Below are 17,151 nucleotides of genomic sequence, written 5' to 3' on the forward strand. Positions count from 1 at the left end.
GAGACACGCGCGCACTCATGGATTTTTGTTAGGCACTGTAATCGCTAGAGCAAGACGGTATTGTTTAAGAAACGAAGAAGAGCTTTAATCTCATTCTGTGAAAGCGATGGTAGCGCCCGTTGTGTTAAGATTTCTCCAGCGCGAACGACCAAGCGTCCAATCGGTAGAGAGCGGTTTCAAGTGTACTTCTCTCTATCAAATACTGGGGCAAGGACAGAGCGCACTGTCTAGCGTCTCTTCAGCCCCACGGGCGTCGTGGTGGGCAATCTTGGCTTCCCTGACGACAAGACTGCATAAGCCTCCGTAAAATATATTCCCAATCGGAGTCGGCGGAACAAAGTACACCGGGATAGACACAGCCCAGGCCGGAGACGGCGCTGCAGTAGACGATCCAGGACGTCCAGCCGAGATTTCGCAATGCCAGCTGAATTCTATTGCTTTAGTGTATTCGTGTGTGCGTAGAACTAACCGGCATCGGGGCATCAGCTCTTGATAACTGAAGCAAGGCGCGGTGCGTTCAGTGACGTGGCTTGACCGGGCATCTTCACCAGCCAAATCGTCGTTGATGATTCCACAGTAGTTTTGCAGCCACTGGAACACGAAGTCAAGGCCACACATGATGGCCTGGTGGAATTGCTATAGTCCTTGAACCTCCGACACAAGTTAGTGGAGGGAGCCACGACACCAGGCTACACACAGGCCTTGAAGGGCCACTTTCAAATAAAAAAAAAATAGACCCCCTTCAGGCGTAGGTTGGAATATGCATTAAGGCGTGCCACCAATGGTTAATCGTTCGGTAGTCGGGCAACAAAAAATTGCCTTGTGGCGAACTCTGCTGGTACGACCAGCGCGCCTACCACATATAAATAAATTAGTCTTTTACACGCTGAAGCCACACCTCAGATATGAAGTGCGCTGCAGATGGGCACTACCGATTCCTTTAAACAAGCGGATCATTATATAAGGTGACAGCTTGTCGGCACATGTTTTATTTTATTTTTCATCCTTCAGAAAAAATAAACAGCCTCGATAGTCAGGAATCGAACATGGGACCTCGCACTCAGCAGCGCAAGCAGACCCCTGACCCACTCAGGCGGGTATTCGGCTGCGATAATCTGAAGAACATTGACGCGGCAGTACTTGCTTAGAAGCTACTTGCGCGGACTGGAAATGGTTTACAAAAGAGAGAGACTATAAACATTTGGATTGATCCGACAGGTGCAGTAAACATGTTGACGGTCAAAGCTTAGGTAGTCATTATTTTTACTACTCGCATGAAGACAAAATATTTGTAGTCTTTTTAGAACGGCAATAATGATGATCATTTCTTTTATTAGGAATAAATGTGATTTTCAATTAGTCATGTTGATGTTTTTTTGTAGAGACAATGCACGCTACTTAAACAGACCCTTCACGCCCGGTGCCCCTTTATTACAGCACGGGAATCACCTGCCAATTGCTCTTAAATGGCTATTTTATTTTCAGTCTTTAACGGAAAGGAAAAACGAATAATCCGGATGCTCGCTTGCTGAGGCCGCAGCTGTGTTTCTCGTGCTCAGCATATCGCGCGCTCTAAAGCTTGACTTTGGGCTAGTTGGGTACACATGATACCTTAGGAAACAGCGCGAAAAACTCGGGCAGAGAGAGGGCCAACACACACTAGCGCTGACGAGCAACTGGTCAAATTTTATTAGAGTTGGCAATAAATATAAGACTGAAACAACGCAACCACACGCCAGTATGAGAAAGAAAACCGAGATAAACAAAGAGCTTAAAAAGCGGTGTCGACTCTAAAAGGCGATAAAACACCCAGAACCTTTTTTTTTTTATCCCGCCAGACACTCAATCTCCCGCTTAAAGGGTGCCACGGAAGGCGAACTCACGCATCCCTCCCCCTTAATGCTAATGACTGAAGCCTCAAAGATTTCGCGGGATCGGGCGTCACGATGCCGTTTTAAGGTGCGGGTTTCGTTGAGCATGGGATATCAATTTTTGCTTTTTGCAATTCTTGCAGTGTAAGGCAAGATTGCTTCCTGTACCTGTGCGCATGTTATTTGCGTGCTCACGAAGACGGTCGTTAACGCACCTGCCACTCTGGCCCCCATGGACCCGCGCGCACAAAAGTACGATCTCGTACACTATACAGTCCATGCATTCAAAATATTGTTTTTCATGCTTTTTCCCACATGTAGCCCTGGGACCCTTTCCATCATTGACCGTTGCGCCCAAGGTGGCTAGTTTGTTAGGCGCTGAAAAAATTGTCCGCATTCCTGCCTTGCCGCCTATCTTCTTCAGGGGGTGTGAAACACCGTGTACGTAGGAAATAACATTGAGGTGGGCGCTGGCAAGAGAAGAAACAGCGCATATCGCGAGCTGTTGCTCCTTTTAACCATAAACTTTTACGGGCGCCTTTAAAAAAAAATCATTAGGGTGGCAAAGCACGCAAGTTAAGATTTGCGGGGACTGCGCACCACTTATCTGAAGCTCCAAAATAAATTCCTTCAACCACTTCCAGGTTTCCAAACAACCGGCCATTTCTCTATATAAGCTAGCTCCTCACTTCAAGAACACTTCAGACGGTGAATGCATCCGAGTATTCTGATCGAAGAAAGAAAACAGAGACAGTCAATCCACCATTTCTGGCTCCACTAAAAGTACTTCATTTTTTATGCTTGAGCTTTCTTCTCCGAGAAAGCTGCGTATGCTGTTGGAGAAAGCTTAAAGCACTTTTTTTGTGCGCAAGAACTCTGGACGCAATAGCAAAGAGTATCGGAGTAACAACAAAACCAGAGCGGCTACACACTGCATTGTGGGGTGCGAGACGTCACTACGGAATCTCGTGCTCCCTGATTAATAGAAAGTCGATGAAATGAAACGACCACCTACATACAAATACACTTAAACCTGGATATAACGACGTTGAAAAAAATCTAAATTGTTCGCTACATGCAGGTTTTGAGTTAAGGCTCGCGTGAATGAAGCAGGAATGAAACAAAAATGCTAGACATCACTGCCGATTATTTCACCCTTTAAGGATTCATTTCACCGTGATAAACGCCGTTATTTGCTCCGGCTGCTTTCCTTCGGGCTTAGTCACTATACGGCACTCCGAAAAAGCAAGGGCACTCACCCCCGTATTCACAAACGCAACTCAAGTATCATTTTTGCCTTTTGACGATTTTGGGAACCTTAGCGCGTTTGGAGAACCAAACTTGCGCCGAAAGTGCGTCTTTTCCGCACTCATAATTGTGGAGAGGGTGCTAGCTAAGAGAATGTCCCGGGCGGAGACGGCATTTAAAATTACGAGCTTGTTTTGCAAAGAGAAAAACTCCTCGTTTTCTGGGAGCAGAACTCATCACTGACGAACCGACTTCACAGATAGCAGTAGAGGCGCGCAAATACACGCCGACATCTAGTCCTATAGCATCTAATCGACACTGTACTTTCATGTGGAAGCGCACGGTAGGTTGCGGTGCGGCTGAAGTTCGCTAAAAATCCAGCCAATTTTTCATGATGATGATGATGATTGGGTTTTTATGGCGCAGGCCAGCCAATTTTTCAGAAAAAGCCCAAAAAGAATGACTTGTCAGCGTTATTCGTTAAACCAAGGTTAACCGTCGCAATGCCTTCATTAAATACAGGTCGGAAACACACGGGCTTCCATGGGGGTGACAATGGGGAATTGAAAAACTTCGTTAAATCCTGGAATTCGTTACAGAGAGCTCCGTTACATCCAGTTTTGACTGTACTACGATCCCCACAGTCAATCAAGAATGCTTCCGGTGGTATAAGTACGGCAACTTGACGATCACACGGGGTAGGTACTCACAAGCGTTGGAGAAGCGAGCCTCCGAATGACTAGACGAGACATCAAGGCAGTCTGGTGGCTAAACCTGGAAAAGAGTGCAGTGAATAAGCGTTACGAATCTAGTTCCAACACTGATTGTAAAGTACAGATCACCAACTCGGTTTTGCTGACGTTTTTATACTGTACATTTTCAACCGCGCGGTATTTTTAACTCATCAGTGGCAAGGATCAAGCATTACTCGTCCTTTTTTTCTCGCATATTGAAATAAGGGGGTGCCCTACTCGATAAATGCTACAGCGCGACTCGGGCAAGAAAGATTTGTAGGCGGTCAGCAGCCACCCAACGTTCTCCGTGTAACCTGATTCTATTAGAATTTAAGCAGTCATATTGCATGTAGAGTTAGTTAAAGAACATCACCGGCCAGTCAACCTACTATAGCTATTCTGCTTCAACGCTAGGCTTACCGAAATTCCAGTCTTACCTCGACATTTAGCATGGCTAGTTATTCGTGCGTTCATATATGCACACAGCTTTTCCCATAACGTCCGGTTGCAAGCTGCATCGGCAAAGTGAATACTCAAAGTACATTTGGCGTGGCAGGAATGAAAAAAAGTATGGAGCTCCGAAAGTTTTGCAGAGTGGAATAGTTGTTAGGAAACTCTTCAACGGGACAAAAAAAAAGAGAATACAAACCCCCACGTTTCCGTTTTTTGCACTGTTAGCCCGAATAAGCACACATGAATGCGTCGCCAGGGGTGATACCCAGAAAATGTTTCAGCTGGTAACTGCACAGAAAGACGAATGGATGATACAGAATGTAGTAAAAGGACCCAAAAAGATATGCACAGAGAGGCGGAAGGTTCAACGCAGTGCGCCATTCGGCCAACCTCTCCGGCAGCCAGGAGAAAGAACTCCGGCCGAGTATAGGTTTAGGAATAAGAGATGCCAGCGAGCGGTGAATACCACCGGGTGCACCTGCCGCCGGTGGGCGTCGCACTCGGTGAAAGGATTCTGGGGTCCGCCTTTCGTTGAAAGGCGGCTCGTTTATTTCTGTGGTTGCACCAGCGATGCGACCCAATAAGATGGGAACCGAGTTGAACGGATGATTCTGTTTTCTTGCCTCACGCTTTCCTTATAGCTTGACGATGACGGCACGGATCGCGAGCATAAAGATATTTTTCCGCTGTGATTAAAAGGAGGAAGACTAGGGTGAGAAGAGGGTTTAGTGATGCAAGAGGGATGAACTTGTTGCGATGCTCGTTACTACGTGGAAGATACGAATTTGTCGAAGTAGGGAGACCTCGTTTCGCCAGGGGCAACCGTCACCCAGGCCGCGATCGAGCGTCTCATCCTGCATTTCACCTGGGTACAGATCCCACACATGGGACGTCGTAAAAGTACTCGTTCTATTCCCGCTTTTTTATAGTGCGCAAAGAAAAGTAAATCTGCGTGGGCATGGGTGTATTCACACCCAAATAGATATTAGACCAAGTGAAGTTGTCGAAGTGACCAACTGACTGTGAACCATTTAACCAGCGAAAAAAGACAGGGACCTAGAGACAAGTAAAAAAGACAATCGCTAGATTGTCCTGTTTATTTTTTTTTTTCGGTCCCTGTCTTTTTTTTTCTGGTAAAATGTTTGTAAGTCAACACCAACTAGCCCAACTTCCAGTCCTGACCAACTGACAACTAGAGCCTCAGCTTTACGGGAGCTGAAAGGCATGGCATATCTACCTGCTCTTGCAAAAGTCCACTCTCGGTTTGGCTTGCTCGCCTCCTTACATCGCTGTTACAGCAACGAGCTAGGCGCTATTTATTTGCGTCCTGTTGAAATAAAACAATGTTTTCCGAAACTAAGAAGTTGTGCGGCACTGCGTTAGATGAGCGAGGTACAAGGAGAATACCAAAGGTGCAAACATTCCGTAGCTAGCTGATTTTTTTCGACGATCGTCGTTTGAATGCAAGCCCCTTACTAATCTGTAATTGTGGTGCAGCGTGCAATAAAGTTATCTCGCAGGCCGATAAAACGCGCGTATCGGCATGAAATAAGAGCTTTTGTATGTCTTTTTCCGGCAGGCTCGGCTGCCATAAAACACCATTGTATCTATTCCATGGCATACAAAACACGCAGCTTTATAAATGAGGTTACGCTTGGTTGGTAGACCTGGTTACTTGTTCAACCATTTCGATTTATGGACGTGCACTTTCTTACCGCGACCGACAGCAAGGTTGCGTGTTGCATATGCTAACCCCTGTCACGGCAGCTCGCGTGAGCCCTTTCAAATTCAGCATATCAAGCCCCGCGATTCCAAGGAGGCTTGGTTTACGACCAAGTTGTGATTCATGACCGAACTTTTCCCTTTACTGAAGGCTTCTGGGCGTATCTCAAGAGTCTTTCGGATTGCGGACACCAACACGAAGCTTCTGACAGCGTGCAGGCATCGGATCGATCTTGAAGTTTCAAATATTTGTTTGTAGCCACAACAACAGCGGCACTGAGGTAATTACTTGCGTGATAGTGTATTCGAAGCCTTACTGGTTTGCTTTTCAACGGGCGAACACTATGCAGTATGGAACAACTTAGACTTCAGCTACAGCACAGCCACCTTGGTAGAAATACTATAATTTCTCCCTTTTCCAGGCTATTTACGTCGTCTGGATTGTTTCTGTTGACGTTTTGATTGCCCAGGTGCGAGGTAAATTGGCCTAGATAGTGTTAACTGTAGATGGTTCAGCAATTATTTGAAAATCACGCGTTTTCGCAATCGGTGTGTTACCAACAAGCAGTTGAGGTCAGCTACGGACACCATCCTTAATATTTATCCTCGATAGAAACTAGGCGGAAACAATGTGAGTGAATCTTACACTGTAAATTATAGAAAAGACACGGGCATTTTATTTTATTTCTGGCTTAAAAACTGAAGGATACTCCCACTAACGTGTAAGACTTGAAGGTAGTGAAGCTCTACGCAACCTTCACAACCATCACGACGGTTTAAGTCTACGACTGCAGCCGATATACTTATTCGCTGTCGAAACTACCTTTACTTCAACTTTGTTGCTATAAGGGTGAGCTTCGTTCATGTATTTGAAGTAACAATCATTGGACATCACCTTGGACGTCACTGTACATCTCGCTATGACGTGTCCTTCTCGTTCCGAGCAAGTGTTACCATGAAACCGGCAAACACTGGAGTTTTTTTTTGTTGTTGTTGTTGTTGGTGGTGAATCTTAGCCAATTTCTTTAAGTGGGTGTGCTTTGCTTGACAAACGTGCGCCGGGGACGCTCGGCGGTCATCGCGGGGAACGCACACACAAGCGCTAGGCATTTTCCTGGTTTTGTTAACTGCCCGGCGGTCGCGGCGAGGCGCGCCCGCACGTGCGCGCGCTAGGCAATTTCTTGGCATTTTTAACTGCGGACACGCAAAACTACGATTAGCTAAACAGCTTCGCTGTTAAAACTACCCCGCACCGATTTGCCAGCTTCGGAGGCGTAAAAGAGCCACTTGCACAGGAAGAATGAGGACACCGAAAAACGACACTCTGGACCTCGAACTTCAATCACAGGAGGGAAAACCGGCCAAGATGTTCCAGTATAAACAAGCCAAGTACAACGTAGACAAGGAGCGTCGGGGCCGGCTTTCATCCCGGGGAACTTCCACATCTGCTCGTTCAGCCCTCAAAGGCCAGAAGATAAAAAAAAAAAAAGAAAAGAAAGAGCGAGATGCTAAGACAATACAGAGGCTCTCAGAGGACGAGTATGTGAAAGGAGAGCATAGACAGGCAGCTGGGGAAGGGCGCAAAGCGAGAAGGAACCCAGATGGACGGGAACCGAATATTTTCTCTCGAGTTCTACTCGCTTACTTTTCTTCTCTCTACCGCTCGTTTTGTCGCGACGGTGGTGACACACGTCCGAAGCAGGGATACAGGCGGTAATCAGCGCGGACAACCCCGGTGTCGAGAAGAAGACGGCTCCGCTCCAACCTGGAGAGAGAGGCCCCAGGATTCCACCCTCCGGCCGTACTCGCACAACGCCAGCGGCGCGTGGCGCAATACAGGGCCAGAACCGCGACACGGTGCCACACCCCGAGCTCGGCCCCCCGTTTATTTGTTTTTCCCGCCTGGCTCGTCGTCCTGCTTGTCGCGCGTTGCTGGGCAGCATTACCGCTTCCACGTGTCTTCCCGAGTGCGGGGAAGCATACCGGACTTCCCCCCTGCGCCCAGTGAGCCGAACGACGAGACGGCTTCCCTCGTACACCTCCCGTGGACCGAAGAGAGAAATGATTCTCCATCTTTCTCAAACACCCGCACACACAAACAAGCAACACGCGAGCACGCCGCATCGCAGGAAACGGTCGTTAGTATAGCCGCTCTTGATCTTCTCCTACAGCTCGTTTCCGATGGGAGCGCCCTCTTTCCCCCGAGGTGGTCGGAGTGTACGGCCTTGGCCCGCGCTTGTCGGAGGTGCCCGGGACATCGGCGAAACCGAACCGGCGCTCTGAATGCTCGGGTGGCCCCTAATGCTCCTCCCCCCTGCTCGGTGGCTGCGGCAGTCTTCACCGCCAGATGGGCCGGGCCGCACGCTCCTCTTGCTGCTGCTGCCGCTGCTGTTGTTGGCCTCGTGGCTGTCACCGGCAGCGGTTGCTTCCGTCTTCGTCCCGCACAACGCCCAGTCCGTCGCTCCTTCGGCCAGTATCTTCCTCGCCAAACGATTGCGAACTGCCCCGTCCTTCTCCTGGGGAGAGATGCCAGGAGGCGACAAGCCTCTTTTTTCTTTTCTAGTCTTGTATCTATTTATTTTTTTGTTGCGCAGACGCGGAGCAGCAGATGTGGTGCTGCTGATAGGCCGACCGTTTAGTCTAGTTTTATCGCTTCGGCTGCCGTGTTTTTAATGCGAAATCATTAGTTGACCCTTTGGGTCGAAACGGTCGTCGGCCTCGTAACCAGGAGATGGCAGGCTAAATGGCTGACGGCACAATGAAAACGCAAGTAATTGGGCTGCAAATAAAGGTCCATCTGGCAATCGAAGAAAGGAAATCTGCGTCTATTTTGCAATCGACCCCAGGGCCTCCTAACTGAGAAACGAGCGCACATCCCCAACGCCCCTACGTCTTGAAAGCTCTAGCTGACTAAAAATGAACATAAGGGATGTGTTGGGTCCTTCGACTTAAAATCGTATTTTAGAGACATGTACCCAGACCTACATAATTTGAGCATGATAAATAGAAAAGTACTAATTAGGGCAGCAGCAAAGTGCGTTCTCCCATATTTTTCTTGTTTTTCGATACGAACCTGTTCCGACAGATGGCGAGCCAGCAGTGCGAACGCAAGTTCGTGCCGGCCTGGCGTTTTTGTAGCGTAAGCTACACTGGCCGAGGTTGAGCAGTTTCGCGTGGACCTTGAAGGGCTGTTGTGAGAAAGCGCGAGGAGCATTGGCTTGAATTAGATTGGCTTGGATTGGATTTGGATTGGATTAAATTGGATTGTATTGGATTTCAATCAAATTTGAGTACGGATGTGCAGAGAATTTGGTCTGCACATTCGCCGGTCTGCGCATTCCGGAGTGACGTCATAGCGGCGGCAGACGCACAGGCGCCGTCTTGTGCCCAGCTGTGCGCCTCCGTTGCGGGGTAGCCAAGTCTGACGCTGCAACGGAGCCGCTTGATAGCCGTCTCGCGTGGGTCTTGGAGAGCCGTGCTGCGCATGCACGAGGAACAGTGACCGGACTGGACTGGACCGGGCTGGACTGTATTGGACTGGACCAGACTGGACTGGAGTGGACTGGATTGGATTGGATTGGATTGGAAGACGTTTTAGCAGCAGTAAGCATGATAATAAGCTAATCCTAGACAACCAGGAAACCTCAGAATAACCAGCTGAACCTTATCTCACGCTACGTATATCCTGGCATAGCCGAGCTAATCCACTGCAATTTTTTTAGTGACGTCACGCTTGGATCGTTCACGGCGTCAACTGGTATCTGCAGCTTGACGTACGATGAGTTTGGCGTTGTTTTGCCCTTCGTAGCGGCAACCGTTACGGATACGCAAAGTAAAGTTAGGTTGCGCGGGTATTCGCATAGGCAGGTTGACTATGCACCAAAATAGCTGCTGCATAGGCAACTCTTACCGAAACAATATTTGGCTAACAAGAGCGATTGGCCAACACTTTCAGTCAGGATACCATGAAGAAGGAAAACATTCATGGAATCTTGCACTCCAGCGCACGACTTGAATGGCGAAGCTTTTGTAGGTGAGCGTTGCCGGACACATAGTTTAGTTTAAGTACAATTGTTTATTTGCATAGTCTCGGTGCTAATAATCGTCGTCATATGCCTCGAAGAGGTCGTCGTTTTCTTCGCGACGAGGGGTGAATGCAAAGTCATCCTCGGCATTGTAGACTTGCACCAGCTTTTCGTCATCGACTCGAGGCAGCGGTGGCGGGATCTTCAAGTCATCTCGGGAAGGAGTGGCGCACTTGTAGCCATGTCTCCAATTATCCATAATGGCTTCTAGAGAATGCGGCGGCCGCGGTGACTTCTCTTAAGTAGGGTGTCTTCTAGACGATGCCGGGCGCGAGGGCTCTTTTACGGTACAGAGCGCATGCGCACGACGACACGAGGACGAACGAACGAGCGGCGTACAGTATGACGTGTCTTTCTCGTTCCGAGCAAGTTTTGCCACGATTACGGCAAACGGTGGAGTTTTTCTTTTATGTTTTTTTTTAAATCTTGGCCAATCCCCCTAACTGGGTGTGTGCTCAGGGAGTTTTTCGCAACGCGGCAATTACGACCAGTGACAACAGCTTCGCTGTTAAGAGATACAAGTAGAAAAAGGTGATTGGGTTAATGAGTGAACACGTTCGGCAATATCACACCAATGCTTTCGTATTCATGGTATCAAAGAGTGCTCAAGTGTCCTCGTAATCTTCTCATTTGTTTTTACGCTGTGTAATGCATAACCTAGACGCATATATATACCCTGCAGTGCAGGGGTTACAACTAATTCTACATTACATTTTCCGGAAAAATTATGTCCCGTGGCATGCACATAGGCGTGTAATTTAAATTCTGACGTGAAGTACAACATCCAAGTATTTGTAACCCTGTACTGTCAGTTGCGGAGAAGTTTTTTTTTTAATAATCTGTATGCTGCAGATGGCAGACGGCTGGAATTGTCCCCTTTTCCAGTCACACCTAACGCGGGATTATTCTGAATTTTGTGCATACAAAAGCGATTGTACAGCGAAGAAAGGAAGTAGGCATATAGGAGAAGAAACTTTCCGCCCTGATCCGCACCGCTGAAAGAAACGCTGAGCACGCATAATTTTGCCACTTGGTTTGGAAATATTTCGTTTCTCTGGAAGCACTTACAAATATTGCCCGCTCCGTGCCAGCTATCTCGCACGACCCGAAAAACAGAACAGAAAACGCGTCAGAAAATCTCATAGATGTGGAGCACATTGTCATCCCCGAAGACAATGCCTTATTTAATTATTTCTCTCGCAGCGGTCCCTCGAGCGTTTTCATCGCATAAAGCGCTCTATCTCACAATTTTGAGCCCAAAAAGAAATAAAAGTAAAATTACTAAAAGTATTTCACGACGTTCTGAACAATGTCATCTATGCTGTGCTCACAGCACTTCTGTATACCATTTTCACAATGCACGGTTTCAAGCTATCCTTCGGATTTGCATGTAGGTTCCACCCTAATTGCTGGGCCGGTCGCCTCCATCTTCTCCAGGATAATTTCAGCGTTGCTAAACGACGAAGTAGGATAATTCGGGAAATAATAATTTGCGATGAAACATCGTGTAACAATCGATAGATTAAAAGATGAATTAATTCCGCGTTGAGCGGGTTCAGCATCATTTTATTGTAGACGGTTGGTAGAAAAAGCGCGACGTTGGTTCGAAATGGTTTCAGAGGCGAAGCTGGAACTTGAAATGACGATCACCCAGCAAAAAACAAAACAAAAAAATACTTGCCCTTTTAAGTCATGCTGCAAATACCAGTTAATGTTCCTTGGGGTTGCGACAAATGCTGAGAAGTTTAACAGAACTTTCCATCACCGCCCTTATTTTCTGCATCGACTTCAATTCATACCTTTGTCAAAAACAAAGAAAAAAAAAACGGACAAGGCGGCCTGGTAAATTTCTGTCCCTTTTGGCTATATTCAGTCCCTCCGGGAGGTGTTTAGTCGATTATAAGATAATTAAAAATGAAAATCGTATAATTACCACGTTAAGCTCAGTCGGTAACAACTTAGAAGCGTGTGGAAACATCAAACCGCTGTTGGAGGCCATCCAACCATAAAATACTGGTACATTTATTGTTAAAACAAGGCGGAAAGTTTTCTGACTGAGCATTTTCTTTCTAAATAAGTAGCATTTTCTTGTATCGTCCCGCTGACCCCACCTGCCCAAAGCTTGTCTTTCTTTCCCTCACTGCAAACGTGGAATGTTTCCCCTATACTCGGTGACAACTTAAGAACGGCACCGGAAGTTGCCGCTGTGCCTTATCACCGTAGCCGGATGTTTCTCCGCGCGGAGCAAGTAGGGCGTTACTGGGAATATTTTGAACATGGCATGAGCCGTTCCCGTGATTTTTTGGACTCAATATGCTTATAAACGACTCCAGTGACGACAAACAAACTGCGTGAGACAAGGCAGACGATATCACGCATTCATAGCAAACCCCTTTTAAAACGCGCGCGCACTGACGTCACGGGTCCGGCGCTTTGTCGGAGTGATACACTACATGAGGTGGTGCCGTTCTTGAGTTGTAACGTTGTGATGACCAGTTCCCTGATAGCGCATGCGCGGAATGTGCGCCATTTGGCGTCGCAAGCGGTCGCGCGCCGGCAACGGCGAACGCGCACGGAGAGCCGTCGCTGTTGTCAAGCTACTGCAACAAGCTGCCGTAATTCAGCAACCCGTTATCAGTAGCGCAAAGCATACGACAGAGATAAGGGGAGTGATAGAGCATACGAAAGCTTGCCGCAAATGCACGCATGCGGCCTGAACGATATACACTCGGAGCATCATTTCCGGTTCACTTCCTGTTACTTTGCCTGAGTAGTTTACGCATGCTATTAAAATTACCGTGCCACCCCTTGCACAGAGGGCAACACACTTGTCTATAACACCGGTTTCGTACTGATAGCCTTATCTTCCCTAGGCCGAAAAGCATTTGAAGAAAACTATTGTGTCATTCTGAAGTCTTAACCATATATTTTGACCTCAACGTTTTTTTGTGAGAAGTTTGAGTCCGCAGTCTTGCGAGGTAACTAGTTGAAGTTGAACTCGGTGTTATAGACACGGGTGTTGCGCACCGTACTTGCCTTCCCGAGAGCTGCTCATGGGAGACGAGTATGACAATTAAGATATGGGTTCTCTCGTGTTGGGCAGAACCGTCTTGAAAATGTATTAACAATTTCGCAAGTTTCACTTTCCAAATAGCTTACCACTGCGCCTTTGTATAGGCTTGTTTACTTCAATACGTGGCTTCAGCAAAGCGTTGTGCGGAACATTAGTTGCAAGACAGGTGATTCGCACGCTGCGATACAACAAAAGCGAAAGAGGAAAATATAAGATAGGGACAAATTAGTGATGGTGCCGTGTAGGGCAGGCGAACTCAATGCCTCGTTCGAGAAAGAAAAACTGCACGCCAGCGTAGGAGGATTTATGGCCATTAGCGCAAAAACCACAAAAGCGGCCAAATGAAGGTGGAAGGTGGAAGACAACTTGACAAGGCCAAGAGTGAGCAAGAAGCCCGCAGGCCTTGTTAAGCAAGCGACGTTACCAAAGTGAGAAAAAGAGAAAGAAAGGAAGGCAGATAACGCCGAGGGGCGTCAAGCGATTACAAAAACGAAAAAGAAAATCCTTTGTGCGCTGTTTCAAAACAAAAGAAGACAAAATCCACCATCCCCGCTCGTTCACAAGTGCGGTATTTAAAACTACAATGTAACTCTACAGAACAAAAAAGGAAATAAATCAGAGAACAAAAAATAATAAACAACACGTGAACACAAAATCGAGCTGTCTCGCTTGAGAGAGTTCCCTATTGTTCTTTCCACTGCTGTAAACGCAAAAGTTTCTTCCGCGCTTCACTTGCACCTCCTCCTGTGCCTTTCTTCAAACTTTTTTCGCCCGTGTTTTACTGGAGGCGTTGCGCGACGATACAGCGTGCCGCGCCAGCACGCTTCGTTGAGATCAAGTAGTCGCTTGCGAGTCCCGCCTCCACATTTTACATTCCCACACTTTTTTGACGGGTGATTCAACGCCGAAACTTGGATACCCGGCTGCGTAGACAATGCGAGCTCGTCAATAAGCGCTCCAGCACGGGAGCCCTTCCCTCGCGCGTTCTACCTGTAAAGCTGTCACGTGTATCAGACAGGAATTGTGTCAGACTTTGCCGTTTTGCTGGGAGCACGCGCTCTTGACGCGACTGTTTTTCGTACGGGAAAGTATCCTTCATGGGACCGATGACGTCCTGTTAAGAAACTAATGCATTTCCCCGTAGACCGGTTGGTCGACCGAAAAGCTCTGACAAGATCTCTGGACACGCGGCCGGCGCCTGCGTGAAACCGTTCTTCGATTATGTCAAAACGATTACTCGAAAATTGCGAACGGTTCTCGATAAGACAATACAAGCGTCGATGACGAAGAAGGAATGCGTATGCAGATGTAGAGCATGCAGATGTAACTCCGACGTATACAGATACGTCGTATGCTGATGTAACTCCGACAAATAGTAGTATTCTCAAAATCTCAAAAAATAGCAGATTACTCGCTTCGCTATCATCAACATCATTAGCATATTTGCGCCTAATGGATGACGTATGCCACTCCTATTAATTAAGATGTTCCAGCCGATCGTTTTCCTGTGAGAGAGCATTGTTTGTGCCCTAGGGAGCCTTTCCAGTGTTGCTGTACCTATGCAGTGTAGCGTCACTTGGCATCCGAGAATGCTATGTTTAATCGAAAAAGCCAGTAGTCCACACGCGGGGATACAGAGTTGGGTGACAGGAACCCCGCACACATGCACAAATTATGCAGCATTTAAATAGCAGCGCTTTCTAATTTCGTATTTCTGGACTTGGTCCGTATCGTAGTTTGCATACTTGGCTTTCTTGATCCTTGGCTGCGTTTTACCGACCAATATAGAACACCACAGGCAGCCTGTAGCCGTTAGAAGTAGACGCTTGGAAGAAAATTTACAACTTCCCAGGAAGAAAGTTACAGGAGTAGGATCAGTACTTTTTATTCGAAAAAAGGGGAACCCATGATCCAAGTCGGGCGAATTGTGAAGAAGCAAGTAAGTTTGTTAGCCTCGATGCGATGCATTATGCTCATAAAAAGTGAATCCAAGTAAGATTGCCATTCGAAACGGGTAGAACCATAACATTTGTCTTGGAAGACGGCTCAAAGGGGATGTTATAAGTACCCGACCCAGAGCGGTAGCGAATAAAATCCGAATTGACGTGAGGCTTCACTAGCAGAACTAAAACGCCTTCTAGGGCAGAAAAAAAAAAGCTACAACGGAGTGAAACCCCGTTGCCGACCGTGCGTAGGTCGCAAACATCGAGAGCAAACAATTTTATGCGGCTCGAAGGTCGGACCAGCGGGGAAGAATGAGGAAAGGGGAATGGGGGCTAGCACTGACACGAGATCGGGACGAGCACCGTGGTCGTCGAAGAAGGGGCCCACACACGCTTTCACGATTCGGCAAGCACAGCGGAGAAGCGACCACGCGCTCTCCGCGACACTGGGAGCTGCTGATTCGCTGCATGCCTAATGAAGCGGACGGTCAAGCGACCCGTACTTGGGCACCGCGCATGGCTTGGGCGTTTGCTGCCCCCAGAAGCTTAGGCCTCGAGGCAAGGGACAGCCGTATGGTGCTTCGGGATCTGTCCGCCCCAGCTCCTCCTTTTACACGTATAGTCGCCGTGTTAGTTCTCAAGCAGCGCCGTTATAGGCCGTGCGCCCTCGCGAAGGCGCCCCCGGCATCTCTCACGCTGCCGGACGATCGTCGTGGTCTTTCTCCCGCAAATAGTGGCGGCGCACGCGGCTACAAAGAAGGAGGAAGCGTCGGCCTTGCGTGAGCATGTCCGGCTCAGGTTTTTACGACGGGCCGTATTCGCAGGACAGTGACCAGAAACGGCGTAAAACGGCGAAACCGAGGCGATCTTGTGTATAACGCGCGCTTTAGGGATGTCTGCCAGCAAGTGCGGTAAGCGGGGGATAGTCGCACGGGGAAGCGATCCGCGTTTAAATGCGGCCTGCAATAATGCGTCTCTCTTTTTCTCGCTTTATCCTCTGATTCGCGGGCACCGGGACAGCTTGCATAACTGCAGTCGTTCCTGTTCAACTTCCCTACGTTCACTTCTCTCTCCACTCTTTCTCTCTTCATTATCTCTCCCCTTTCTTTCCCTATGCGCTCTCTTAATCGATCGCTCTGCTCCCTTTACTATCTGCCCTCACCTGTCTGTCTGTCTGTCTGTCTGTCTGTCTGTCTGTCTGTCTGTCTGTCTGTCTGTCTGTCTGTCTGTCTGTCTGTCTGTCTTGCCAAAAGGCGGAACAATTAAAACAAAGCATGCCCGCTGTACGCTGCTACTTAAGCAACTGCGTAATTACTTCGTCAACGTTGCATAACATTTTGTTACCTATGTCGTTGACGTTTCGTGACTAACACGCACTTCGTATCTGAGGGAAGCAAAACGGCTGTGCAAAAATCGAAAGATTGTTACAGACAAGAGCTCACTAATACATGGTGTCGGCTGAATGGTAATCTTTTCAAAAGCGTACCAGGATATTTTGAAATAGACATGGGCTTGGAAGCTAAAACCTGCATACATACATACATACATACATACATACATACATACATACATATATACATACATACATACATACATACATACATATGTAGGTCTGAGGCCGCTACCTTCTCCAAAGTATTATTTCTATCTGGTGACCATCTTCAAAGCCCTCTCGTTCCCTACATACATACATACATACATACATACATACATACATACATACATACATACATACATACATACATACATACATACATACATACATACATACATACATACATATAAAGGCGTGGGTTCGGTTCCCACTCTGGGCGCGTGTTTTTCTTTCTTTGTAATTAATAAAAAAATAATGTAACGTCACTAACGGTGAAAAATAGTCTAACCATTCCCCTATGCCTTCTTTGGCGTTGTAGACTACCGGCATCTCTTTCTACATACATACATACATACATACATACATACATACATACATACATACATACATACATACATACATACATACATACATACATACATACATAC

The 17,151-nt window shown here is 47.4% G+C and overlaps 1 protein-coding gene across 2 annotated transcripts in view; it reads right to left on the reverse strand.

Annotated features, from left to right (window-relative positions):
• Positions 1-17,151, reverse strand: part of Mglur (metabotropic Glutamate Receptor) — a 269,734-nt gene that overhangs the window by 66,599 nt on the left and 185,984 nt on the right. For both annotated transcript variants that reach the window (XM_077684454.1, XM_077684455.1), the window contains exon 3: positions 3,830-3,893. The gene's annotated coding sequence lies outside the window, so the exon portion shown is untranslated. The remainder of the gene's footprint in view (positions 1-3,829; positions 3,894-17,151) is intronic.

The sequence above is a fragment of the Haemaphysalis longicornis genome, unplaced genomic scaffold (genome assembly GCF_048455015.1).
Source record: "Haemaphysalis longicornis isolate Haplotype H1 unplaced genomic scaffold, Haemaphysalis longicornis Haplotype H1 scaffold_9, whole genome shotgun sequence".
Lineage (NCBI taxonomy): Eukaryota > Metazoa > Arthropoda > Arachnida > Ixodida > Ixodidae > Haemaphysalis > Haemaphysalis longicornis.